Here is a 26,928-nt window from a genome sequence, read left to right as displayed (position 1 = left end):
TTTAAAACTTGCAGTGATGAAATAAATTCCTAAGAGAAAATAAAAATGTATCAAACAATGAGCTAGTGACAATGAAGCCCAGTATCCTTGCTGCTGTATAAAAAGGAAAAAAATTGAACTCAAAGCAATTCAAAAACTGTAAGCAAAGTAAACTAAATCATATTACATCAACTCATATTCTGACCGCTCACCATTCAACTCGCTCTGGCTATAGGAGGTAATCATAAACAAATTGAGTAATCTGATATCTAAATTGCATAAAATGAAACTAAGATCAAACTACGCATTCATACTTCAATCCCTCACCATTCGACTCGCTCTGGCTATAGGAGGTAACTGAAAATGACATGAGTAATATAATCAATAACTTACAAAAAAATAAACTAAATCATATTACATCAACTCATATTCTGACCCTTCACCATTCGACTCGCTCTGGCTATAGGAGGTAATTATAAAAAAATTGAGAAATCTGATATCTAAATTGCATAAAAGTAAATGAGCAAAACAAAACTGAAAGAAATAAATAGTGCTGTAATTAGAACTCAGAAAATAAATCAGTAGAAGGACAAGATGATTTCATGTCATTAATCATTAAAAAGCTATGTGAAATTGCCCGGGCTGTCTACTAGAACCTGAAAGAAAAAACACTGATCAGTTAACAGTCATTAGAAAGTATAAAAGAATCTATGGACAACAGCTAACATGAATACCATAAACAGTGTAATATCTATAAGCAAACAATTATGGCATTAGTAACATAAAGGAAGAAAACATGAAATTATATAGTAATTACAGAACCTTGGAATACAAGCGCCCTTTGCAACCTTGGCCAATCAGCAATCAGTCAAAAATTGAACTTAAGAACACTGTCTTCTCATATATTAAAATGCAGTCATAATATAAAGATAGAGTCACGGCACAGTGGGCTCGTAGAATAGTCAAAATTACATATACAAAGCTAGCTAATATGCGTGTGATAACGCGTTATTTATAACTGAGGATGATACAACTACTTCTTAAATTCTGCGCTGCTAAACGGACACGTGAATAACCACGTCTGGAGATCTAGCAATATGGTAGCCGTGACAATTAAATCCAAGGAGTGGTGGCTGTTAGATTTGGTTCATGGAACAGTCCACAGGTGTTAGCCCACCTCCTGAGATTGAGGAATTTGCCACGCAAGTCTTCACGTGGTGAAAAACAGAGTCCTGCCACCGCAAAACTCTTAGGTTGACCACCACTTTGACTGTCCTTGACCATGGCCTTTCATGAGTGATTCGGCTAAACCAAGGGGACACATTCCATGTCCACATCATTTGCGGCTTGCCCATGTGGCCGGATTCTTCAGTAGACACCTGTAACATAGACTTCAACAAAAAGGCTGCGGAAAGTTGAGCTGGCTGCGGAAACTGACAAGATTCCGCAGCTGACTGAGAAAAAATCTAGATCAAATAGCAGTCACAAGACATAGTTAGGAAACCATTTTATATGCTCTTTTTAAACTAATATGCAATGGTTTGACAGCTTGGTGGTTCAGGTAACTGGAAAAAAAGGCTAAAAAGGTGTATAGGGAGGATGCATGTTTGGGACTCAACAGCAGTGTTCAATTGATGACCAATGAGTAGGTAGAACTTGTAGCGTAGACCCTTTGAATCATAATTGAAGTCAAAAATAGGTAATTGAATCCTATTTCTCTGCCATGGTAGATATCTACGTTTTAAATTTAGGTGTTTCGATCTTTGACTGTTCACCTTCCTTTTGCCATTTGAAACCAATTTTTATAACTAGCATCCTTTGCAACAGATCCACTAGTATTAAAAACTGCCATGAGACGCCGAAAAGAACCTTGTCTCTGAATAAGCTTAAGCATACCCTTTGAGCTAATTGAATTTGTAGCACAGACATCGTGATACTCTTCATCTACTACCTTTACTGTATTTGTCACCGGATCATAGAGGTGTTCACCTGTATCTCTTCTGCGTAAACAGCTAAATATTGTAGCATGTATAGAGGCAACACTTTTATCCACATTAGTATTATTGACCTTTGGAACTCTATGTTTGCCAGCTCGTTTACACAGGTAATCCTAAATCGCCTGGATATTACGAATGTACTTAACATACTTGTTCTTTGCAGGATCTAAGGTCATATACTTCGCAACGACTTGCAAAGCGCTCTAAATGCTTCGCTTCATTTGCAATGTATAATTGATGGATGTCTTTTCATGAGCCCCATCACAAAGTTTAGACTCAAATGCACACCTTCAACCACAACAGATTCCTTCCCTTCTTCCCAGACACTGATCAATCTATCAAGACTTTCAATCACCATTTCACTTTGTGCCTTGTACCCCTCAATAGCCAAAGTTTTGCGTCCAACTATATCTGGAATAGTATTAGCATAAAATCCTTCCTTCTCAAGATTGTTCGATTTGAATTGATCATCTCCCAGAGTCTCATCTGGCAAATGATACTCAGTTTGACCAGCTGTTTTTGAAGATACCCGAGGCTGTCTGCTGATGGACTGTCCAATTGGAGGCCACTCTGCACATTTTTAGCTTTCTTTTTAGCTTTTTCTTCAGCCACAGCAATCGGATCTAAACACTCACCAGCGTGATATGTTCAGGCCCATGATAAATGGTTTTCCTTTTCATCCACAAAAATCCTCATCATGTGGCATATTGAGTCAGTAGAAACAACAGTTGAAATGCCAAGTCTGCTAGCTAATAACGAAGATAATGTCGACTTGCCACATCCACTAGTTTAACAAAACAAGATAGTCACTGATTCCTTATGTTCACGTATCATCGAAATCTCTAAAGTAACAGCTTTAGATGCATCATGGTTGTCAAAGACAGCAACAAAACATTAGTATATTTCCCAGTTTCACTACAAAGACGAGAATCAAATAAGTGGACTGCTGCGTTTGATTTTTATTGAAGCTATAATGATTTTTTTCCTTGGAGGCTCTATGCGCCGCGTGCAAGCCCAGTGCACCGCACCTCATGGATGCGCCGCGACAATGTATTTTTACACTGTTAAAATTGGCCTAATGCGCTGCGCGGCCTATGTGCGCCGCGCCTTCCTCCAATGCACAGTGCAGTTGGTTTCAAAACACAATTTGGCCTTAAATAATGCCTTCACTCCTCCACGTTTCCACTTTGGATCTTTGATGTGTTTAGTATGCAAATGAACTCTTAGAACACAAAAATGATATATACATGAAGGATTTAACTCTTGATTTCAACAACCAATTTGTCATGTTGCAAACTTTGACACTTCAGTTTGAAACTTTGTTTTGCTTCTTTGTTCCTCTTTAAACTGAATGGTTTGATTTTTGCTTGTCTTGCAAGGATGAATGGCCTGGAACTTTGCAAAGGATGAATAGGGCTACACCTAGAACATTTCATGTTTGAAAACTTTAAAAATTACATATCCATTCCAAAAAACTAATTTGACGATTTCTTCTTTAAAACATAGTTTTGAAGAAGAACCATTCTCGAGCATGATTGACGATGAAAATTCTGAAATGAAAACTTATTGGAGACATCCTCATGGCCTGCTGGAATTATTTGACATTCTGAAAACCCTAGACCTAATGACTAAAATGACTCTTGTTTGACCAAGAGACCATCCATGACTAAAAAGGACTGAAATCAATTTTGATGAATTTCGACCAAACCAACAGGTACAAATATGAGGGGTAATGAGTGACAAGGCCCTTCCATCAGATTATGGCATGCCCCTAGCGGAATGCAACTCAGTGAATCGATCGAGACATCTAAAAATGAAATGCAAAAAGAGAAATGATCTCTAACTAAGGGATGACCAGACCGAACCTAACAACTGACATATATCTTCAAAGGATAACAATTCTAAATGTTTAGAAATGATGTGACAAAGAATTATTTGAAAAAGCATATATATATATATCAACAATAACAAATTTTAAAAGAAATGCTTCATCACATAAGGAAATAAGACAAAAACAGTGATAGGAATACCGCATGCATTTGAATCCTTCCGATGTAAATAACACTCCGATTCCACTTTCTTATTTGAGAAAACTTCCAGGAAATACAAAAGTGCATGTCTTGAAAAAGCTTCTTCACAAAAGTGTAGAACCTTTATCAACTATTGAAAAAAAATACATAGAAGTTCAAAAGTGAAACTTCTCCAGTCTAATCTTATACAAATTGAGGACCCTTTCTTGAAAGATATGAAAGGATTTAAATAATCAAAATAAAAACTAGCTATCAATAAAAATCACTATGAGCTATTAAAACTGTAAACATGATTTGATTCATGAAAATAACAATGCGTTAGCCTTTGAATTATCTACTTCTTCTCTTGCGCTTGCAACTGACAAATTGAGAGCATTGGTTGAATTTCCGGAGGGTGACTCATCCTGGAATGTAGTTGGGTTGTGTACGTAGCATCGAAGAGTTCGGGAACCATGAGATTGACTGCATCAAAAAGGCATTTCATGGCCATCTACTGGCTATGTAGCTTGACTAGGAAAAACCAGAATTCATCCCATGTCAAGTTTTGCACCTTGCCGATTTGTTCTTCTCTTCTTGCCAGCTCTTGTCTCCATTGATCTTCTAGTGCTTTTGCTTTCAGGAGTTTTCTTGGAGAGAAATCAAAGATCAAGTTAGCCATATACAAGTTGTCATTTACTGATGCAGGAGCATTCAGCCCAAGGAAAATAATTGTAAATAGTAGACACAGGGGGTCATGCATTTTAGGAATTAGTTTCCTAAGTTCCAAGTTAAAGTAATATTTAGGCCTTTAAGTGTTATTTTATTAGAATAGGAGAATATGTAAATGCTCTCAAAACAAATAAATTAGAACATGAGTAGTACCATGATCCTAGGAGCAAGGGAGAGATTTTAGGAATAAAAGGGAGAATAGATGTGGACCATTGAGCAAAACAGGGGGATTTTCTGTTTTAAAATAGAGAAAATATTTAGTGGATGAAGTCTACCATATATGTACATATGTAGCGAGCTTTAGGGCTTTAGTGAGCGATTTTCGATCCGATCCAATGGTTCCATATAGATATGTAAGCCTACGGGCAGAAAAAAAAGAGGCCACTAGTGTTGAGAATCAGGCCTGTGTGTGAGCAAGACTAAGGAGTCTTGAATGTAATATGCTTTTACATTAATATATATTGAGTTTACCCTGTCTTTGTCAGTATGCTTAAGAAGTAATTTATGTATGAATTACTTGTGAATTCGTAGGCTCTGCTATAAGTAGCAGGCAAAATTCTAAAGGATGCAGAGGGATAGAATGATTCATAGGAATCACAATGGATTTTGAATCCAAGTGAAGAATAAGTAGTGGAAGAGTTGCACGATTCAATGGAATTGAAAGGGATCATTGAATCCAATTGGAACATCAGAGTGGCGCAGTAAAGCAGTGAAGGAACAAAACCTTCAGAAGAACCCAATCACCGAAGAATGGAAGAAATAGTGTAAATTTTCTAAGTAAAAGGAATTTTAGAGAAGTGAAGTATTGATGCTCAGGAGTTGTTGGATCAGTTAGATTGGATCAGTTAGATCAACGACTGAGATTGTGTCACATCGGCAGAGAACCTTTTCAAATTATTAGAATGAGCCTTGGAGGTTTGCTAAGAGGGAACAATGATTAATTGTGGACAGTTAGATTGTGGCCAGATCAACGGTCATGATTAAATCGCATATCGGTGATCAGAAGCACCAAGGGTCAGCAGTTGGGGATATTGCGATATCACCGATAGCGATATATCAGTAATCTGAGGCTCAGAGATTAGGAATCAGCGGAAGTCACAAGGGAAGCATTGTGGAGTGATAAGTTTTGGACCCGACGATAATCATAGTCGTGGATCTATAGTTTTTGAAATCCGGAGTATGCGGTTTGGAGGGAAATTTCCTTTGTATTCCCATATATTATAATTCCTGATAGTTATATGGCACAAACCTTTTAACGCTAAGCATATGTTAATTGACCCGATAATGAAGATTGGAGTTCTTTTAACGCTAAGCATATGTTAATTGACCCGATAATGAAGATTGGAGTTGGAGAAGGGATGGTGCATATGTGTTAAAGACTATGGAAGACCCGATATCTGATAGCGATTGCGATAGAGGTTTCAACCTCGAAATATGTGTTGAACCATAATGAAAGCAGAAAATGTGTTTGGGAGTATTTCCCTTTGTAATGGGATATAAAGTGGAAAAGCTCCAATAGTGTTTGGGTTAATATATGTATAACCTAAGCATATAGTAAGGTTATATATATATATATATATATGTATATATGTATGTATGTATGTATGTATGTATGTATGTATGTATGAACTGTGGTTGTGAAGGGTTCATATTATAAACTCGATAGAGGTTTCGGGCGGGGTGATTGAAGTTTCTATGCAAAGGAACTTATAAGAGGGCCACTTGACCATTTAAGGTCTTTAGATTTGACTCCTTCATTGAGGTAAATATCCTGGGACAAGTGTAGATGCATTTGGTTGTTAATGCATACTGTGGGTAAGTGCGGGTGTTACCTTTAGCCTGCACCATTAGTGGTATCAGAGAAGATTTGTAATCTGTAAGGAGAACTTTTGAAGTTCTTGGGAGATTGTAGCAGTTCTAGCAGAGGCTTGGAGAAAGCAGGATTGCTTAATGCAAGTTCTGAATAAAATAGGACTTGGAACCCAACTATAGGACAATCCATTCAAAGTTCAGAAGAATGGGTGGAACAAGATCATGCTGAGATCTTGAAGGAGAGGTAATATGTTATGTTCTGTTTTAAATTAAGAATGTGTGTTTTTATACTAATCCACAGGTGACAACAAGAGAAGCTATGAGAAGAGAATAGATGTGTTCTTGAAGACAGAGTAAGGAGAATAATCTAAAGGAGAAGTGGTAGTGAACATGAAGAATCAAATAAGAGATTGGATAGAGAGGAAAACTGAAGTGTTCTCAAGAGAAAGTTAGAGATTGCAGAAGCCTAGAAGGATAAAAGTTGTTGCTCAAGAAGAGGTTCCAGATAGAGGACCTGTGCTTACCAAAAGATTGAGTGAGGAGAGCTTAGTGAGGTAAGATTGCAGCCAAGAGGACTAGCTATTGTAGAGGCTTGTTGCAAAAGAGCTCATGAAGAAATAAGAGAAGAAGATGAGTCAATAGGAAATTGACAAAGAGGTTGCTGAATTAAAAGAACAACTCAAAGCATTAAGGAGAATACTTGAGGAAAGCCAAAGACTAGGTTGGATCTTGAGGAAGAAGCTAGTAAAGTGGCATAAGTAGCAGAGAAGGATATAGCAAAATAAAGTAAAGTGGCTGAAGGAAAAACTCAAGGAAGTTGAGTTAGAAATGGAAGAATCCATTTGTGAACCAGAACAAGGAGAATTTCTGGGAGAAAGTGAAGATGAAGACTTGAAGACTGAAACTTCAAGTGAGACCAAAAGGTCTGATGATTTTAAATTTGACAATTTGTGTATGTTTGCAGATGAAGGACCATTTGCTGATATTGTCATCAGGAAAGAAGAAGACAAGCAGAATCTAAATTCAGTTCCAGAAGAAGATGAGAGAGATAAGTCTCATATGCAGTTGGAGGAAGATATCAAGCAACCAAGTGAAGGACTTGAGGAGATTGAAGAATTTCTGAATCATATGAAAGATTTGGAACAACAAGGAGACATGATGGCTGAAACATCAATTGGGACCATAGAGGCCTATAGAGGCTTATATACGCCAGGACCCAACCCCAAAGAAAGAAGAAATGAATCAGACCATATCTTGTAAAGAATTGACAAGAATTACCACTCCTCAAACTCTCAAGATAGAAGGAAATATCAAGAAGAAAATGGTTCAAGCAGTGAAAGATCACATCGAGCATAAACAACAAGTTCTCCAACTTTTAAAGGATAACGCCACTTTGGTGAAAAATCGAATAAAACAACAGGTAGATCAACATCGTAGTGAAAAATGTTTTGATGTAGGTGATTGGGTATTTTTACTGCTACATCTCAAGCAAGCTATTTATGAGAAGGAAATGTTGGCAATACTATATGCACTTAAGAAATGGCGACCTTACCAAATTGGAAGACACTTCAAGGTAAAAATGGATCACGATAGTCTTAAATACTTTTTAGAACAACTATTATCTTTAGAAGAACCAAAGAAATGGGTCACAAATATGTTGGGTTATGACTTTGACATCATCTATAGAAAAGGGAAGCAAAATTTTGTTACAGATGCACTCTCAAGAAAGGATGAGGATGTGGAAGCATTGTTTTGTGTTATTTCTAATATCCAACCAGATTGGATAAATGAAGCAAGGGATGAATGGAATAAAGACAAAGAAGTATGGCCACTTATTAAAAAGTTGCAAAAGATCCAAATTCAAACAATATTGCTAGAAATTGAAGAGGAAGGAAAAATCATATTGGAACATGGGGCAGTCGCAGAAACAAGAACCCGACATCTATGAAATCAATCAATTTCAGAGTATCTCATCAAGTGGAAGAACTTACCCATTGAAGGTTCCACATGGGAGTACAAGAATTTTATACAGAAGCATCAAGAACTACTCAAGTGTTGAGGACAACACTTTGGGAAGGAGAGAGGCATGTTAGGCCCCCATACTACTAGTGTAACTCCTTATTGTTATTATTACAACCCCCTTATTATATTGATGTACCCATGTAGAAGCCCACTATTGTTATTGTTGTGCCCTTACATTATTATTGTTATGTCGGCTTTGATTACATTATGACCCCTTAGACTCCTATATATAAAAAGGAGGTATTTTCATTTGTATCATCCAAGAATTGTTCATTTATTTAATGTAAAGGACGTTTCCCCCTCGAAGAGGCTGAATTCTAAGGTGTTGATCTATCTTTTCTATCTCTTTATGAGTTGGTTTCATAACACTTATCCAGTTAGTAGAGACATAGAAGGGGGGAATTTAAAAGAGAAAATATAAATTAGAGGTCTTTATATTCTTCTCTAAAGGAACAACCTCTTCTTCTCTCAATAAGTCGGAATCCCTTTACCGCCCAAAAATAAATAAGTTCCAATGCAGAGTTCTCTTTAAATAAATAAACAAAGGTGAAAGAAGAGAAAGGCTTCTTGCACAAAGAGGTGAAGCAAGCAACTCCGCTGGGGTACTGTCCAAGCTCTCTAGTAGTGAAGTAATGTTTGTGTTCCTACATGACTCTCCCGAGGTACTGTCCAGACCTGATGGTAGCAGAGAAACACCAGATATGAAAAACTACTATGGAAATCTTAAGCTCGCGTGCTAAATTTCCCTTCCCAACTCGAAACATTGTGATTACGCTAAATCTTATGTTGTGTTCAACTAAGAAGGTATAGAGTGAACCATGTCTACCCCTAGGGTAAGTGGGAAGGCCAAAATGATCTTCATGATGAATCAATACTCCTTGAGGAACCAAGGCCCCACACAGAAGAAACTAACCAAGACAAAGAAGATGGAATTCAACCAGTGTGTTGCCAAGTGTTGCAGCTACTACAAAACCCTCAAAATTTTGGTTTTAACTAAAATTTCAGAGCCTTCCTTGGTCTTTCCTTGATTGTTGCAAAATCTCAAGCTGAGTTCATGAGCTTTCTCAAAGTCCTTTGCCCCCTTTTTCTTGTTGGATTAATTGTCGTCTTTTGGTATGTTTGACTATCATGTAATGTTTTTAAGCCTTTTCTGGTGGTTTCTAAGGTTAGTATTTGTGTATATGAGTTTTCCTAACCATGTAAACATCCATTGAACTCATACGTAAAGTATTGAGTTCTTTCACACAAGTTTCATCACAGACATCCCAAATTCTATCTCAAATGTCGCACTTGTCACCTCTTGTCACGAGGAAACCACACACAGGGGAATTCTTTGTTTGTTTGTTCCTATGATCTATGTTTTCATGTTTCCAAAGTATGATAAGTTCTTTTATCATAGTTCAAGTTCATCACAAGTCCATCTCCCTTCTCAAGCTTATCATTTTCTAAAAATCTTCCTGATCGGGAAACAACTTAACTTCACTAGGCCCTGACTAAGTTGCACATTGCGTAGTCTCAGCCCTCATTGATGTGACCTTGCTACCTGGAACTGTTTAGTGTGTAGTCACTTTCCTCCAGGGCTATGGTTCTGAACAATTCCAAATTCCAACAACTTTCGTTGACCTCCAAAATTGCGCAACTATGCCTCCCAGTCTCCCTTGAACTGCGCACTTCTTCATGATTTTTCCTTGCCTACTGGAACTATGCAATGCGTAGAGAGACCAACCTCTGTTGGCATCCAAAACTATGCAGTTTATCCTCCCATGGCCTCATCCCACAACAACCCCTGGTTGCTTGAACTGTGAAATTCTATACCTTAGTGGGCACTGTGAAAATTTCTCCTCAATGAGGGCTATGCAGAAAAGTTTCTTAGTCAAGCGTGAGCTATGCTCTGTGCAGTCTCAATGATAAAGCTCTTTCCCTATCAGCTGGAACCATGCAATGCACAGTCACTAATCCCTTCCTCCCAATTTGTGACTTGTCCCAAGCTCGGTTCATGGATAATAATGCATCATCTTAGACTAGACATTTTTCATATTGATTTCATCCCATCATGAGTGAATTGCAGGAATAGGTACACTGTCAAGCCATGGTGAGATGATGAAGAAGGAGAGGAGGGAAGCCTGCCTAAAGACTCACTTGTAGTTGAACTTACAAGTGGACCTATCAAGAGAAAGCAAAGGGACACAAGTTTGCAACCACCTTCCAAGACCAAATATTATTGAAGACCCCACATCACCTAGTTATGTGGAGGAGAAGAGAAATCATATCCAAGAACATATCTAGCACTCAGCAGCAACAATGACTTGACATTGTCACATCATCAATCTAGTCTATGTCAGCAGTGTCATGTCAATTCGTGTGATGAGTTTCCATATGCCACATCACTATTGTCAACCACATATATTATAATCAAGTGTATTGTAAAATAGAATTTCAAAGGACACACATGAATATGAAGAGTCATGTAAGTTGAAAATTCATAAGAACTTAAATAGTCATGAGGGTAGTCAAAAAGTCATAAGGGGAAAGCATTACCCCTTTGGTTATATATACCCCTTCATTGTATGAGAAAAGTACTTTTCACCATGGCTCCTCTTGCAAGGAATTAGAGAGATCAACTAGTTCTTTGATGAGCAAGGAGTGGCTCCAATGTCCCACTATTGGGGCTATGATGTACACTGCAAATATGTGTCTTAGAAATTTTTCTTAATAACAAAATCATTTTAAGGCCAACATGTTCTTCATGCATGGACTATGAATGTTTTTAAGACTATTGTGTGGACGTTTTTATTTCATGTTTTTTTTCACATGTACTAAGATAGTTCAACAATTTTAGTTTATTTTAGTGCTTATCTTATTGAGAATGTGTTGTAATGGTTGTTATTGTTGTCCCATCCTTGTGAACTATTCCACAAGATACTAGACAAATATTTCCTTGTTTACTGGTTTTAACAATTGTTGCATCCACTGTGGACTATTCTGCTAGATGTTAGATAAATCTCACCTTATTTTCCAGTTATTGTAGTTATTGTTGCATCCGCTATGGACTATTCCACTAGATGTTGGAAAGGTCCTTTTGGTTCACATGTGTCTCTTCTTGGGTGGTACTATTACATCTCACTTAGAGGCTCACTTTTCTCTCCCCCTATGTAGTAGAAGAACCTCGACATAGTTGCACTGCACATTCACTAGGCACACTGCCCTTACTTTTCAAATATACCATTACATCACTCTCTTTTGCTGAGAGTTAGAATCAAGGCAAATCTTTAAGGATTTGGAAGTTAGATCTTTATACCAAAAGGGATTCCTACACCAAAGGATGTGAGGTCTGATTGTGACTTCCATATCAGGGAGATCCCCCGAATGTTGGTGGGTCGAGCACCGTCAATAAGTTCCATCTAATGGAAATGGTGAGTTGGTACCTTATGTAGGAAATCATGTTATGGTTCCATATGAAGGGTCATTTCATCCTTCGAAAAAGAAAAAGCTCCGACCACGAGTTGGTTTGGTTATTTAGACAAGCTGGCGAGTCCTAATGGGTAAGGCAAGTGGCCAGGATAAACAAGCAATGATAGACAGGGATAGAGAGCTAAGGTGGGAGGAAGAAAGAAATATTTTCAAAGGACGAGTTGAATCTTTCACAGCTCGCATGCATTTAGTACAAGGTATATAAAAATTTCAATTGAACTACTCTTTTATATCTTATTGATCTATTGAAAATGCTACTATGCTTCTAGGTAAAAAGATTATTTATTAGTGGCATAATAGAAAGCTAAATTTATGATCACCATGGACTACTCTTTTATATCTTATTGATTTGTTGAAAATGCTACTATGCTTCTAGATTAAAATCTTATTTATTAATGACATAATATCTTATTTATTAATGACATAATAGAAAGCTAATTTTATGATTGGCATGGTCCACATGCTCATGATTTCATTGATAGTAGCCCAACCAAGCTCCTAATAACCAACCCTTAAGAAAATGCAGCTTGATCTTTAGAGAGAACAAAAATAGTTAAACCCTGTTTAGATCTACTAGGAATACATTGTCAATAGGAGAAGCCCTATCCCATATAGCTATCGGCTCATTGGAACACATACTTTTTAAATATGTTTCAAACACAAACCTAAGAACCTGCATACCCAAGAGAAACCTAGATATTATAAATAATACTAACAAAAACCCTAGTCAATGTTAAGGCCTTAGTTAATGAGAAAACCTACAAAATTGGGAGCTCAGTGTCACAATCTCTAAAATAGCAACTGCAGTGTCGAGGGAACCAACAAAGTGGCCAACTATTTCGCTTGTTGAAACTGTAGTTGAATACAATGTGTGCAAGTGTCAAATATCAACCCCTTCAGAGGGATTAATGTGTGTAGTGTAGGATATCAACCCCTTCATAGGGATCCATGTATGCGTTGCGAGTGTATGCATTGTCTGAAGTTAGCACCTTCTAAGGTGTCGATAATGCAATTTGTTTATTTAATTACTTAATAGTTCTAACAAAATGGGAAAATAAATTCACTTGTTTATTTAATTACTTAATAGTTCTACAAAAGGGAAAAATAAATTCACTTACATAATTATTTTAACCAATTGAAAATTTATTTGGAAAAAAAAAACATTTTATTATATTTTTTTAAATAAAAATGAAAAATTTAGAAATTTACTATAATTTTTTAAATAATTTAAATCCAAACAATAATTTAAAAAACCCTTGGTTATCTCTCAAGAAATAAATTATTTTATCAAATTCAAAGATCTTTAATTGCCACATAAAAACTATATTCCCTCATGGAAGCAAAGAATAACAAATGTATAAAGAATCAAACAATTTTATTGTGAAAATCAAGAACTACCAAAAAAAAAATGAACAGTATTGTAGGTAATATCAACCACTATTGTAAGTAATATCAACCATTGTGAAAATCAAGAAGAACCATAAAAAATGAACAGTATTGTATTTAATATCAACCACTATTGTAGGTAATATCAACCATTGTACTAGAGAGTTGATAAATATGGGTTATCCTCTGATATCTTTAAAAAGATTCTACTAGAAATTAAATCAATATAAGGATATATTTTGGGGCAAACGAGAGATTAATATGTCTTAATACAAAACCATCCATTTAATATTTAATCCTAGATATTTAACCCAAAGGAGGTAAAAAATTGAGCTTTTTGCTCACACCCAAACTTTCAACATACAATACCAAGTCAAATCTATCAATTTATAATCTTACTGGATAAACCCCTTATTCTACAAAATAATGCAACTATCAACCAGTAATACCAATTCAAGTCTATCAGTTTATAATCTCACTAGATAAACCCCATAATCTACAAAATAATGCATAATCTATAATCCTTAGAATCAATTAGTTTTATAGTTAAATGTAAGGAACCATAAACAAATGAATAATATTATGGTGAATATCAAACATTGTATGAGGTGAGAAATATGGGTTATGCTCTCATATCTTTAAAACACTTCCCTAAAACACTTCCGTGGGAAAAAATGCAAGGAAATGACTCACAAAACTATAGATGAATCAATTAGTTTTATAGTTAAATGTAAGGAACCATAAACATATGAATAATATTATGGTGAATATCAAACATTGTATGAGGTGAGGTGAGAAATACGGGTTATGCTCTCATATCTTTAAAACACTTCCCTAAAACACTTCCCTGGGAAAAAATGTAAGGAAATGACTCACAAAACTATAGATAAATTTGTCATTACATAAAATCATCCATTTAATATTTAACGTTTATAAATTCATCAATTGAAAGGAGTTCAATTAGTTTTATAGTTAAATGCAAGGAACCATAAACAAATGAATAATATTATGGTGAATATCAAACATTGTATGAGGTGAGAGATATGGATTATGCTCTCATATATTTAAAACACTTCACAGGGAAATTAAATCAATGCAAGGAAATGATTGGGGAAAGCTATAGATAAATTTTTTGTTACATAAAATCATCCATTTAATATTTAATGTTTACAAATTCACCAATTGAGAGGAGTTCAATTAGTTTTATAGTTAAATGTAAGGAACCATAAACAAATGAATAATATTATGGTGAATATCAAACATTGTATAAGGTGAGAAATATGGGTTATGCTCTCATATCTTTAAAACACTTCTGAGGGAAATTAAATCAACACAGGGAAATGATTGGGGAAAGCGATAGATAAATTTGTTGTTACCTAAAATCATCCATTTAATATTTAACGTTTACAAATTCACCAATTGAGAGGAGTTAAATAATAAGGAGGTTTAATGGAGCTTTCTTCTAACACCCAAATTGTTCAAAAGGAATATCACGACAATTCTATCAATTTATAATCTCACTGGATATCACGACAATTCTATCAATTTATAATCTCATTGGATAAGAACCCCATATTTTATGTTTTATTCACAAGTTGATGACCTAACCTTGTATCATCAAGAATCTAGGATTGCCTCCTTAGGTACCATCCACAAAATTAGGAGAAATCTGAGAGGATTTCCCAAGGATATGTTCTGTAGTAATGTTAATTAAGCTTCAAATAGAGAAGTTGATAAAAGAGCCCTAGATTTTGGCCAACAACATTCATAACCATAAAAGTTGAAAAAAGAGCCCTAGATTTTGGGCGACAACATTCATAATCATAAAATTTGAAAAAAGAGCCCTAAATTTTGGCCGACAACATTCATGACCATAGATGACAATGCTTGTACGGGAGCATAAGAGTGGTTTGAAAGCATGTGGACACCTCTAGCCTAATATAAACAACCAGTGGATGTGGACACTTCTAGCCTAATATAAACAACCAGTGGTGGCAAGTTACAATAAATAAATCTTCAGATAAAAAATTAAGGTCATGATGGGATTTCATCATGCAAGGGATAGAAACATAGATATGATAATTTTATCATAAAAAAGACATATGAAAAAAACAGACTAAACAATGTTAAACCCCAAGCAATGTCACAAAAACCCACTGGCATATACGTGTGAAACAAAGCTGGAGTTCAAAAGCTATAATAGTTCATTGCTCTCAAACTATAGTGTATTAATAAAAACCACCTAAAACGCCACATTCAAAAGAGTTAAAGAAAGAAGTAAAGACAAATCTTTTGCAAAACAAACGTGTAATACGACACACTCAAAAGAGATAAAGACAAAGACACAACTTTTGCAAAAGAAACTTGCAAGACACTTGTAAGACATGCCCATGGGGACCCACAATTTCACCACTTGTCTACCTATGTGGGCCTACGAGGCTACTACTCGTCTCACATGCACAATGTGTCTACTTCCTAGCTAGGTGGCTGCTTTATAACTTAATTCATTACATGTGTGCCTCGTGCGGTATGTGCCTTATGGTGGGAAGAGGGTGAATTCCTTAATAATCAACCTTACGATCAACCTAACGGAAAAAAAAATCGAGTTATTGACCCTAATTCTTATGCCTCCTCAAACCCCCAAAAACCCACCAAAACTGAGGAATATGCACAGGAAAGGGACTAGTCTTCAGAAAACTTCTTATGAATATTACAAGGAATCCCCTAAAATGCATGAAATAAGCTAAAGCCCTACTGAAAAATGCAAGTTCTTTCACACATATGGAAAATAGCCTTCTGAACCCAGATAAACTAATCTTGGATTTTTCAAATGAGTGGTTGGAAGGATTTTGGGATCAACCAGAAAACCCTCCCACTCTATTTCGGCTCCATGGCTGATTACAGCCATTTTCCCACCGAGTTGGGCGGGCAGATGGCTCGCCAATCAGCTCACACTGGCAGAAGGGCACCTTGATAACGCATGGAGCATTTGACTAGAGAAACCAGACGTATTAATGGGTGTTTGAATTTAGTTTTGGATTGGGGAAGAAAAGCTTTCACCATTGATTCTTCTTAAACCGTCTCTGCCTCTCCTGTCTCTCTCCCTGCTGGTGTTGTCCCCGTCACTGATGCTGCCTTCGCACCTCCTTCTATTCTCTCCTACTATCTATGTGATAAACAATACAAGATGGGGCTATGCTGTTTGAATCACTCAGAATGAGTAGCTCATAATGATTCCTCGTTCGGGCCTACCTGCTCAGGTCCATCTTCTCATGGCCGTAGAAATCGTAAGTTGACCGGGAATTGAAGGGCCGAGAGATAACAACTCTTATAGGGAATGGACATCTTGATCTAGCGGGTAAAACCCCAGGTTTGGAAGGAAGGGCGGGGTAGGTGGTGTCTTCTCACTTCAATCGGGTACCCAATGCAATATGAAAAGTGTAATTTCTCTTCGCACTATCCTTAACTATAATCTTATAGAAGTGTCGCTAAACTAACTACTCTAGCCTTTTGAGAATCGTAGTGTAAGGGGTGGTTAGGTCACTAGAGTGTGAATGTAGGCGGGCACCTGTTGGGCTCTGTCATGTGTGAGCATGCTCTGCCTGAGAGTGGTTGATGTATTTTCCCAGGCTCTATACCCACCCCATTGCAGCCCCTCTAGGATTTATTGGTTCCATCCCCTTTAATTTTCCAAAGGTAAGTGTGGGTATTTCCTCCCTCTGGTGTTCATTCTCCTCCAATTCACCACATGGCCTCTTCACAACTAACCTCTAGATAGCGGGCAACTTACCTCTTTCGCATTGTATGCGCAAACCACCATGCCCAATGTCGTTTGGAGTGGGTAGGCATTCTTTGGCTACTCGCATCCACCCCATTGCAGCCCCTCTAGGATTTATTGGTTCCATCCCCTTTAATTTTCCAAAGGTAAGTGTGGGTATTTCCTCCCTCTGGTGTTCATTCTCCTCCAATTCACCACATGGCCTCTTCACAACTAACCTCTAGATAGCGGGAAACTTACCTCTTTCGCATTGTACGCGCAAACCACCATGCCCAATGCCTTTTGGAGTGGGTAGGCTTTCTTTGGCTACTCGCATTCATTTTAGTGTGGGCTTATGGGACTACCCCCACTACTGAAATGCCTTAGAGACATTGTTAGTCTAGATCCCATACCAGATGGTATATGAGGTCACCGAGACCCTTAATGCCAATTGTAGGTAGTGAACGAACGAACGACTCGCCTTAAAGTTGGTTGTGTCATGAGAGATTACGAATTCCCTATTAGTTGTGCTGTAGTTGGTTTACTTCATTTACTATCCACCCACCAATAAGTCCCTCTTACTCTGGGTACTGACTTAGGTTCTTTCTCTACATTATTGACCACTGTAATCAAAGCCATACCGGATCTGTGATAAGAAATGAAAGCCGCCATAACCAAAGCCAAACAACTTGTGTTTTTTTAGTAAACGATTGTGGGGTTTTTTGAAACACACGTGATTTGTGGATGTGAGAAACGTTTGTGAGCCACAACCTTCCCTCCTGTCTCCTGTACCACAGAAAAGCTCTCGATACAGGGAGTCATGTTTCTAGATCCCCTTCTGTCGGTTAGGTCTCACTCTGGCTTCATGAGAAATGGTTGGCTTTGTCTAGCTTTGTGACCGGTTGGTCAGGCATGAAACCTAATATTTGGATCAATCTCCTTCGGAACATTTTTTGAGTCCTTCCTATTAGTCGATCAAGTGGAAGGCCCTAGGCTGGCTTGTACGCTGATAGCCGGTTCTCCTCATAGTCTTTGCGAGAAGGTCCTATCAACCTATCATAGAGAGGATGATGTCTTAGATGATCATTCCAAGAGGCCTAGCCAAAATCCCGAGGAGGATGTCTCAGATGATCAGTCCAAGAGGCCTAGCCAAAATCCCTTTCCAAGGGGCCTAGATGATCAGAGCCAGGAGGTCATTATCTATTTTCCAGAGAATGAATCATTCCGAAATTGATTGAAAGACAAGCCAAAAGAAACGAATTGACTATAATGGTTTTCACATTAATCGTAGTGTTCGTCAACTCGATATGGCGAAAGAATTCAACATCGTCATTGAAGAGAAGCGAGAAAAGCGAATAGACAGGTTGGGGTAGGAAACTGGCCCACCTCACCTCATTCCATCGACCGATGTTGGATAGAATGTGGTCTGTTTCCATACCAGAAAACCAGTAGCAGTAGACAACTCCTTTGAAGATCAATACAATATTCAACTACATTTTGAACATCAGTACAATATTCAACTACTCTTTGATTTGAAAATTTTTGGAAGATCAATACAATATTCAACTACTCTTTGATTTGATTCGAGAAATTTTTGGAAGATGAATACAATATTCAACTACTCTTTGATTTGAGAAATTTTTGGAAGATCAATACAATATTCAACTACTCTTTGATTTGAGAAATTTTTGGAAGATCAATACAATATTCAAGTACTTTTTGATTTGAGAAATTTTTACTTCCAAAAATTAAATGCTTTATATCTATTTTCAAAATAAAACCTAAAACATATTTTTATTAACATATACACATTCTCAAAATAAAATTTAAAGTATATTTATTTATACTTAAAAAATAACCATCAATCACTAAGACATTTACGAGAAAGAAGGAAACACATGTTGACATTTACGAGAAAGAAGGAAACACATTTTGATATTGGAAAAAAACTTGGTTGTTCTCACACAGGTCTAAATGGATTATCCCGTGTGAGCTCCTTAGTTGGACATTTTCTAGACATGTTATAGCATATAGGATATGTAGTTATTGCATACTAAGAAAAAAGCAGTGAATTTAAAATATCTTTATTTATACTTTAAAAATAACCATAAATCACTAAGACATTTACGAGAAAGAAGGAAACACATTTTCATATTGGAAAAAGATATCTTTATTTATACTTTAAAAATAACCATAAATCACTAAGACATTTACGAGAAAGAAGGAAACACATTTTCATATTGGAAAAAAGCTTGTTGTTCTCACACAGGTCTAAATGGATTATCCCGTGTGAGCTCCTTACTTGGACATTTTTTAGAGCTTTTTAGTTGGACATTTTCTAGAGCTCCTTAGTTGAAGGATACACACAGGTCTAAATGGATTATCCCGTGTGAGCTCCTTACTTGGACATTTTTTAGAGCTCCTTAGTTGGACATTTTCTAGAGCTCCTTAGTTGAAGGATATCTACTTATTGCATACTAAGAAAAAAGCAGTGAATTCTCAAGACTAGAGTGATGAATTTGATAATTTCATAGAGACTTTTGATAATCAACAAATATTGTACAACAATATTGTGTTGTGCCATAAGTACATTTTCTTGGTAAATCAGTGGAAACTACAAGTTAAATAGTTCTATTACAATATAACACTATAATATGAATAAACATATTCATATCATTTTTGCATTTGTTGTGTATGTGAAGGCAATAACAAGCTATTAGAATAGTTCTATTAGAATAACATCATAATATGAAGAAATATATTCATATCACTTTTGCATTTGCTATATACGTGAAGGCAGTCAATCGCATTGAACAAGGTATTGGATTCCAATAGTTGCCATGTTCTTGGATTTTGAGATTTGTATAACAAATAGTTAGTTGTAATAAAATGATAACATTGTGAATTGAATAGAGGACATATTTTAAAGAAAAAATGTTAAGGCATATGTTGATGTACCTTCCATTTGTTAGCCGACATGTAATAGTTCACTATCTTCATTAAGTGTTAACTTGTTGTGAATTTTGAAGTCACGTAACATGTATACAGTGGTAGCTTTCTGTTCTAAATATGCTTCATATGACATTGGTTTTAAATAGTTCTATTACAATAACACTATAATATGAAGAAACATATTCATATCACTTTTGCATTAATCACATTGAACAAGCTATTGGAATAGTTCTATTACAATAACACCATAATATGAAGAAACATATTCATATCACTTTTGCATTTGCTGTGTACGTGAAGGCAGTCAATCGCATTGAACAAGCTATTGGATTCCAATAGTTGCCATGTTCCTGGATTTTGTGATTTGTATAACAAATAGTTAGTTGTAATAAAATGATAACATTGTGAATTGAATAGAGGACATATTTGAAAGAAAAAATGTTAAGGCATATGTTGATGTACCTTCCATTTGTTAGCCGACATGTAATAGTTCACTATCTTCATTGAGTGTGAACTTGCTGTGAATTTTGAAGTCACTTAACATGTATACAGTGGTAGCTTTCTGTTCTAAATATGCTTCATATGACATTGGTTTTAAATCAGGAAGTAAGTCATGTAATAAAGGCTATCTCATAATGAAATGCACAATGCTATTTGTAATAGATTCTATTACAACATTTATAGAATGGTTGTAGATGAAAGGGAAATTATTATTGCATTGTGAAAAGTAGATTGTGAATTGAATAGAGAACATATTTGAAAGAAAAAATGTTAAGGCATATGTTGATGTACCTTCCATTTGTTAGCCAACATGTAATAGTTCACTATCTTCATTGAGTGTGAACTTGCTGTGAATTTTGAAGTCACGTAACATGTATACAGTGGTAGCTTTCTGTTCTAAATATGCTTCATATGACATTGGTTTTAAATCAAGAAGTAAGTCATGTAATAAAAGCTATCTCATAATGAAATGCACAATGTTATTTGTAATAGATTCTATTACAGCATTTATACAATGCTTGTAGATGAAAGGTCAATTATTATTGCATTGTGAAAAGTAGATTGTTCTATTGGTTATCATTATGGATGAATTGATTAGAGAGTTACAAATAGCACAAACATGTTTGAAAAGAGTTGAATATAAATTTAAATACCTTTGACCTGTTTATAAAATATTCAAATGTTAGTCTACATTATTAGATATGAAATACAAAGTCATAAAAAGATCAAATAACATAACTAAAAATGTTAAATATGTAACGATTATTTAAAATATTGATATTTTCATAAAAAGCTACATATGTAACTAAAAATGACAAATTAATATTAATTAATATAAATCTCAAACTTTAATGTGTAACAATTATTTAAAATATTCATATTTTCTCATGTTTAAATGAAATGAGATAACTAAAAATGATATAACTAGTTAATATAAATCAAATGACATAACTAAAAAGAATATCAAATGTGTAACCATTATTTAAAAAATTCATATAGTCTCATGTTAAGGTAAAAAGGTAAAAATGACATAGCTACATATCTATGTAGCTAACCATTATTAAATCTATAATGTAAAAATGACATAACTAAATGAATAAATATGAAAGTTTGGAACTAGATGAAAAAATGACAATAAGTAAAAATGACATAGCTACATATTTATGTAACTAACCATTATTAAATTAATAATGTAAAAATGACATAACTAAATGAAAAAATGACATAAGAAATTGAAATAAATGAAACTTTGGTAACTAAATGAAAAAATGACAGAACTAATTGAAATAGATATGAAACTTTGGTTACATATATCAATCAAATGATAAAAATGACATATCTTATTTAAGAGGCAAACAATAAGGAACATTTTTTTTTTGTGTAAGCTTGGTAGTACTTCCATCTATAAGAAGGTAACAAAATATATGTCTCATGACCTCAACCTACCTGAAGGACACCAGGTCTATTGGCCACCGATCAACATCAAAAGGTGTCTAAAATTTAAAGAGTTTGATCCTTATCATCCATACAAAGTTTGATGCTATGTCTATATATATACTTAATGCTTGTAAAAGGTCTATTGGCCACCGATCAACATCAAAAGGTGTCCAAAATTTAAAGAGTTTGATCCTTATCATCCATACTAAGTTCGATGCTATGTCTACTATATACTTAACGCTTGTAAAATAAATGCTATTTGTCATAATAACAAAAATTAACTATTTGTTTCTTTGTTTCAGTCATCAGATGATTCAACTGGAGCCAGGTCTTTAGCACTTGACCCGAACGCTTCGCTCTGCAACAAAGTCTGGATCTGCTTTTCCATCCTCTTAAAACAAAGGTTTTGGTGATATTTTTGCCCTTGCACCTACTGTATTTCCTTCTGAGTATATTTTAAACTTGGTTCCTCTTGCATTCCCCTCTCTCGTTCTTCTCTGTCCCTGTATGTTATCATTGCCCTGGCCAGTAGATGTTTCATCACCTAGTATTGTTGTATGGTCTACCTAAACAGAGTTTGGCAACCTCTAGTATGGCCCGGGTCACTGAGTAATGGCTCCCATTTTGCCATTAGGAGTTTTTCATTTTCCACATTGGTGTTTAACTATGCTTCCCACGATTCTATTACTTCCTTTACTTGTGCTTGGGTGTCTACATGGTAGGAATGCAATCAATTCTGCATGCTTTCCTCTCTCATTCTTCGTCCCCTTTTCCTCTATGTTTTTCTCACTAATGTCTCTGAGCTCTTCATCTTCTCATGTGCCTTCTTGCCTACTTGTCTGCCTCCTTTTCTTCCTTATTGCCCTCATTCTTTCACCATCTTTTCATGTTACAGTTTCCTCTATCACATCCCTTCCCACAACCTCACCTGTTTCTAGTGCTAGAGAGTCGAAGACTAAAGAATACCAAAATTAATGCTACCTGTCATGTTACCATCAATATATTTATTAAAACTAGTACTAAATTTTTCCATAACATTCTACCATTCCTTTTTAATCTTTTTTTCAACATTACAACTTCTAGTTTTCTTCTCAGCCTCCAATTGCCCACAATTCGTAGCCACTCAATTATCGCTTCTCCTTCTCTCTACACCCCCATGGTTCCCATCCCTCTGGGTCTCCACAGAGGTCCCCGACCTCTATTGTGATCTAGCCAGCTAGGGGTTAGCTTTCTGACTACACTACAATGGAGCTAATGTTTTGCAGAAATTCCGCCACAGGGACAGACCCTCTTAATTTGCTATGCTTCACCACCCTCCTCTTGGCTTTTCGAGGTTGTGCCTTCCTTTGAAGACCATCACTAAATAGAGTGATAGAGGTTTGATTTTCCTTCGGCCATGCAAAGTACTTCTGGTCTAGAATTTTCTCCTCCCTAAACCACTGAACCTTTTTTATTCCACATTAGTGTAAGTATCGTGTGAAGCGAGACTATCCTAGCAAGGCCTATTTGCCAATTCTGGTTCCCTCTTCTCTCCCACCACTATTTGTGGAGGTAGGGTCACCAAAAGCTAAAGAAAAAAGAATAAAGAACAAAGAACAAATTTAATAAAATAGAATATTTGGTTAAATTGAAGAAGAAAAGGAGAAAAATGGATTGATAGAATAAAGTTCCGTTAAATCCTTTATCTATATATATATATAGATATTTATTAATTAAAATCCACATTTAAAAAAAATGCCATATTTTATGTAATCAATCAAATGATAAAATTGACATATCTTGTTTAAGAGATTCTATTTGGTTAAATTGAGGGAAAAAATTGACACAGTAGAATACTTGGTTCGCTTTATATATATATATATATATATATAGAGAGAGAGAGAGAGAGAGAGTTTAGTTATTAATTAAAACCCACATTTGAAAAAAATGCCATATTTTAACTACATTAATCGAATGATAAAAATGACATATCGTGCTTAACATGAAGACAATAAGAAACAAATTTAATCAAATACGAAAAAGAGAAACTTACAAGAAACTCACAATATTTTATTAGATTGATAAAATAGAATATAGAATATTTGGTTAAATTGAAAAAAAGAAAAAAAAAGAAAAAAAGAAAAATTGGAAGATTGATTGATAGAATAGCATATTTGGTGTAACATACCAATAGTTAAAAATATAACATTATAAAAAAAATAATAAATCTGTAATTAAAAACATAATTGTGTATAAATTATATTGGGTTAAATTGACGAAGAAAAAGAGAAAAACTGGAAAATTGATTGATAGAATAGCATATATATATATATATATATATCTATATATATATATATATATATATATATATATATATATATATATATATATATATATATATATTTCTCTGAGTAAAGACTATTTCTATTAAAAAAAGATAAAAATATTTACAGAGAGGTCTAGACCTCTGAGGGGGTTGAAGCCAACCCTCTACCAAAGAAACTTAAACATAAAGCTTTCTTCAATCACCTTACATAATTGAAAGACTTTGAAGCAAGAATTGAAGAATGCTAAAAGACAAAAAGCTAACCAGACCTATAGTTGACATAACAGATCCAGTGGCAGCTCTGCGTTTGCTGAGAGGCAATCTTTTGAAGTCACCATTACAAAAAGAATCAAAAACCAGGCTATCTAGGCCATAATTGTTTCTGAACTGAAGACTATAGCGATTCGTGGTTATACCAAAAGCAATGCCAAAGGCATGAGCAGATGTAACAAAAACCATAGATGCATAACCTGAGAACGATAGATTATAGACGAGAATGCTGACAGAGCCTTTGAACCAGAATTCTTTAATCATGAGTATGAGAGTCGGTCGCGTCCTTATTTACCTGGCTAGGAGAGCCAATCCATGTGACCATTTTATTATCTTCAACTTCCAGAACACCACCATCTGAAGGGATTACTAGATTCAAAATGCTTCCTGTAAAATGCACCGGTTCACAAGCAAGTACTTGATCCTGTGAAGACGCTGGCCGGGGCTGAGGGGCTTCCGGGAATTCACCTTCATTCTGCACATTATCAGCGTTGAGCACTACCCCAACAATCTGACCCTGAAATCCGCTTACATTTTGAGACTGAGACTGAGACATGGAAATGTTGTCCGAACTGTTGGGTGCATCTTCCTCCTCCGTAAGAATTACAGTAATCTTGGTAGAAATCAAAGGCTTATTGAGCCTGCTCCTGAACTTAAAACAGGTGGTTTGAAAGGAACTGTTCAAAGAAGGCTGAAAATGATCAGAAGGCGGGGAGGATAGGGTGGCAGAGGCTAAAGGAGTGATGTTCTGAGGAGAAAAACCACCACCACGATGTGAGACTCCGTGATTTCCAGCATTACCACCACGACGTGAGACTCCGCGACGTTGAGCCATGGTTGGATGAATAGGGAGTTTAGGAAGGGAAGATGACAAGAGATGGAGGAGAGAGAATCAGGCGCAGGCTGAACAAGCCAAACTGAAGAACCAGAGGAGCTTCCAGACGACCTGAACAGAGCAGGGGTGCAGAAAAAATAACGGGCAAAGGAAGAAGGAGCCTAGAATGTCACTTGCAGAAACCAGAGAGCAGGCATGGTTAAATAACCTTGCAGAATTTCTTGAACCGAATGCGCATTGAATGCCATTAATAGAGCCATAATGTTGTACCTTTCAACTTTCATATCAGATGTTGCGGGAATGTGTAAGATGCGTCCACCGTCCAGGTGCCAGGACAACTGCCGTCTCTTCATGCGTCTCATCAATGCCGATTAATAACACCCGCATCCGGGGATAGAATAGCATATTTGGTGTAACATATCCCTAAGTTAAAAATATTACATCATAAAAAAATAATAAATCTGTAATTGAAAACATAATTGTGTATAAATTATATTTGGTTAAATTGACAAAAAAAAAGAGAAAAACTGGAAGATTGATGGATAGAATAACATATTTGGTGTAACATACCCATAAGTTAAAAATATAAAATCATTATAAATCTGTAATTAAAAATATAACTGTGTATAAATTCAACGTTAATACCAAGGCTACAGTTATTCTTAATTCAACACACAGTGTTAAACCCACAGAAATAGAGAAAAACTCATAGGATTGATACAAAGAAAAACTAATAGTATTGAGGACCCTTTAGGGGGCTCGACTGATAAGGATGCGTAAGCAGGTTCGACTGGCCGCCATCACCTTTAGGTGCTCGACCATAAGGACCTTTAGGTGCTCGACCATAGGGAGAGGATGCGTAAGCAGGCTCGACTGTTAGGGAGAGGACCTTTAGGTGCTCGACTGTTAAGGATGCGTAAGCAGGCTCGATTGTTAAGGCCGCCATCACCTTTAGGTGCTCGACCATAAGCCCCCCATAGGATTGATACAAAGAAAAACTCATAGGATTGATACAATAGAATATTTGGTTAGGTTAAATTATCTATATCTATATCTATATCTATATATATATATATATATATATATATATATATATATATATATATATATATATATATATATATATTAGTTATTAATTAAAACCCAGATATGAAAACATTAATCAAATGATAAAAATGACATATCTTGCTTAAAGGAAGACCATAGGGAACAAATTTAATCAAGGAAGAAAAAAAAAAAAAAAACATTGATAAAATAGAATATTTGGTTAAATTGACGAAGAAAAAGAGAAAAATTGGAAAATTGATAGAATAGCATATTTGGTGTAACATACCCATAAGTTAAAAATATAACATCATAAAAAATAATAAATCTGTAATTAAAAACATAACTGTGCATAAATTTAACCTTAATACCAAGACTGTGAATTATATTTAATTCAACCTACAGAGTTAAACCCAGGCGTT

At 35.6% G+C, this 26,928-nt stretch overlaps 1 pseudogene; it reads right to left on the bottom strand.

Annotated features, from left to right (window-relative positions):
- Window positions 1–1,750: 1,750 nt before the first annotated feature.
- Window positions 1,751–2,690, bottom strand: LOC149253144 (P-loop NTPase domain-containing protein LPA1 homolog 2-like; annotated as a pseudogene).
- Between the last annotated feature and the right edge of the window lie 24,238 nt (window positions 2,691–26,928).

This window comes from Pinus tabuliformis, chromosome 7 (assembly GCF_031772625.1).
Source record: "Pinus tabuliformis cultivar Carrire ecotype Pingquan chromosome 7, CPIR1, whole genome shotgun sequence".
NCBI lineage: Eukaryota > Viridiplantae > Streptophyta > Pinopsida > Pinales > Pinaceae > Pinus > Pinus tabuliformis.
This window is presented reverse-complemented; position numbering and strand designations above follow the sequence as displayed.